Source organism: Larus michahellis, chromosome 1 (assembly GCF_964199755.1).
Source record: "Larus michahellis chromosome 1, bLarMic1.1, whole genome shotgun sequence".
Taxonomy (NCBI): Eukaryota; Metazoa; Chordata; class Aves; order Charadriiformes; family Laridae; genus Larus; species Larus michahellis.
Genome location: NC_133896.1, coordinates 24,986,247 through 24,989,994, shown reverse-complemented (window position 1 = coordinate 24,989,994; position 3,748 = coordinate 24,986,247).

Below are 3,748 nucleotides of genomic sequence, written 5' to 3'. Positions count from 1 at the left end.
GGTTCACTTGTTTTTTGGTTTCTGGTAATCTAAAAGCACATCTTCCAAAAGCAAAGCGAAAGTATATTAGATATAGCACGGCCATAGAAAAGGAGAACAATGACCTGGCACATCTTCCCTAATGAAATACATGGCAAAGGCTCCATTTAATTCAGCAGGAATGGGACCACAAATAAATAGTAAGTCATAAATATAACTTATGTACTAATACAGTAGACTAATTAGACTCAGCTGAGACAAAGAAAAACCACACCACTTTATATGAAAATTATGCATGAAGCAATTTACAAATAGTTAATGTAGTCATCATATATTAATCAACTCTTAAAATAATTACAGACACATTTCCACCATTCATCACAATACTCACAAACTCCGGACAAAGCCACGACTGTAATAGCAATGTACGAAGAGCACGTTTTCTGCTGGCAGTCAGCACGGTGCTCTGTGCCCGCAGTCAGAGCCAAATCCACCCACGGGGTACTCAGAGAGCCATCCATTTTGAAATTCTCTTTTTCTTCCATTTCAATGCTCTCAGATGAGGAAGTTCTAGCTATACTGACCTCTGCACTGCAGAGTTCTTCATTTTGACTTAAAAGGTTCTTAAAAGCTTTAAAAATAAGTTAGCAATAATAATAACTGAGCTCAAAGATTATGTCTGACCCATTCTTTAAGCTTTTAGCAAAACAACAGGAAAAAATCCTGGCGAAACCCTACATTCCCACTACTACCGACTCCTTTATTCATAACTGATTTACTTCCAGGATAGTCTCTCAAAAACCTCGTGCTCGTTAGTTTCATTTTGTTTCACTAATTTGTCACAGTATGACAGTTAAGATACTGGTCACTGAAAGTCAGTTTATAATTCTGCATTTCATTTTGATGACTAATAAATACACATGGCCCAACAGATGACCAACAAACTTTTTTTACAAATCCCTCCCTTCTCTCTTTGCATATTGTCCACTCCATACACAGATTGTAGTGAAAATAGTTTTTAAAAGTGCATCCTTCATTAAACAATTTGATTCTTCTTCCTTATTTACCAAGATACTTTATCATGTTGTCTGTCCTGAAAAAATAGTCTAGGGCAATTCTGTGGTCTGCATTATTTGAGGGTTCAGACACAATGGGCCTTTCTTATCATATTATCTACAATCCTACGAATAAGCCAAAATGTAGAGCAAATGAACGGCTGAAAATCATCCGGCACAAACTAAGCTTCAGCTTACACTGAAAACCATGTCACTTACTACAGCTGAAAACTTCTGAAGAGTTCTCTTAAATGTTGCAAAATGATTACTTTCTCTGATGAAGGTATGCAGCTTGAAGAGAGAATACAGGTGTCAAAGCATGATTTCACAGAGCAAGGCATTCATGGACCTCTGCAGACCTCAATGTCGTGTTCAAGGCTGAGGTTACAACAGCCAATTCTGTATTGTGAACATTAATAAAACGGGGCACAGCTCATAAACAGTTAACAAATTTCCTCTACGTGAACAACAGTTGCCACATAGTTATCATACTGGTGATTCTTCGCAGAGCAGCCCAGTGGAGACTGAAAATATCACGTCCCCTGGGAGTAGTGAATGTAAGGCCACAAAGAGGTCTGTCCCCCCCTTTTTCATGTTTCATTAAAAAAACCCCCAACAAATAGTTCTACAAATAGAAAAAATCTATCCCAAATAAAAGTAAGAAAAACGAGTCTATTCCACTAAAATGAATATATATTCATTCATTTGTTTAAAGACAAAACATTTCACCACAAAGACAGTAAAGCACTAGATAACATTACCCAGGGAAGATGTGCAGCTTAGGTCTTGGAGACTTTCAAGATGTGACTAGACAAGTCCCGGAGCAACCTGGTCTGCATTCAGTGCTAACCTTGCTTTGAGCAAGAGGTTGGATGAGATGGTCTTCTGAAATCCCTTACACTTGAAATATGCTACGACTCACTGTTTCCACTGCTCTTGAACAATCTGGACATTACTGACAGAGCTGTAAGGCGATACCTGGGAACCTTAAAGAGGTTCTCTCTTAGCTGGTTCTCCTCTCCATGCCTACAAGACCAAAAGCCCTCATAAACCATGAGCCACTTATTTCTGTCTTGCACATCCTTCTGGGAAGACACAGTACAATACAGTCCAAGACCTCCGTCTTGGATTAGCTACTTGCATAAACATTTCCCTCTAGTACCTGATGAGTTAGAGTCTTCATTTAGCCAGATGTTTCATTTCTGTAATCATAATCCTTACTGCAGGGGATCAGTTAACATTATTTGTATAGTGGCAACTCCTGATTGGCCTAGTCATGGACACAGCCCAATTCTGTCAAGCACTTTATAAAAAATACAAAAAAAAAAAAGAAAATGGAGGTAGCCATTTTAAAGAGATAGCAGCTGCAGTCAAGCTGAAAAGTGTGGTGGCATGTACAGACAGCAATTACTTACAAAAAACCATCATAATTAAGAAAAAGTGCTTCTTTAATAACTCATGGCAGCTGAATCTGCAACCGGTAGCTAAAGGAAGAAAACTACGTACATAACAATCCTACACACTGTGTTCTGGCACTATAGAAGTCATGACTGACATCTCTAAATATGCACTATCAAAAATAGATGTAAACCATCTAATCAAAAACCAAAAGACCTTTTTTGTTGTTGTTGTTAGAAAAAGTGGATAATTTACAGTAAAAGACAGATTAAGGTTTACAGTCATCACTGTGGTGCCCCAGGGGATGACCCAAGCTAAATATGTGCAGCTTTTATTCTGACTATTAACTAAATACTCTTTACAAATTGTCACTAGTCTTCCCAACAGATGAAAAGAACAACACTCTAGTCCTTACAGTGAAAAAAATGTAACAACGATATAAAACATCATTATTTGAAGATATCTTTGAACTCCAAACTTCCATTCTGACTACATTGCACTGTTTTGCGTCTCCAACATCAACACAGTCTAGAACCCTTAAACTGTCACCTGTCCTGTAGAGATCATGAGCCTCCTGCTGAAGATGCACTGTAGTCTTGATTGATGGATTGAGCGTCACATCTTCAGCGTGCTGTCTTGCGCTTTCAATCATCAAGGAGATATATCTCTACTTTTGGCAGAGGTACGATGACAATTTAGTCATAGATAGATCAACCCAGATCTATCAATACATGTCTATCCAGAAAAATACTGAATGACAACAACATGTTTCAGTGAGGTCCTGGAAGGAGGTAGACTAAACATATGCCTAAGTATATATTCTCCTTCCAAATTACAAGGTGCTTAACAGATAAAGTGCTGTGTAAGTGGTCATGCTGCTCTTCTCCATTTTCTGTGCATTTTTGACAGGTACATGTTCAAGACAATCCCCTGCCTGATCTTTCGTTTGTGATCAACACCGTTTCAAAGAGCGTTTGAATCTAGAAAGCAGAAAACCATTATGTTCTTGGACAAACCCCAAATATCACCAAAGTAATAGTAAGAAAAGGTATTTGAAATAATAACATCTAAATCTCATTATTCCATTACCCTGAGAATGGGGGTAAACTGCCAGTGATAATGGCTATACACATTTATTTTTCTCTTCATAACGTGAAGAGATGAAAATTCAGACTAGCTGAACTAGATTAGAAACTTGATCTAATTTTATGATATTTAGAAAGTCTAGCACTCTTCCTGATTACACTCTCAGACTGGGTCATCAGTATCTCGGACTGTGAAATATGTCATTTATAGATCCCTGTTGTTGTGGCAAC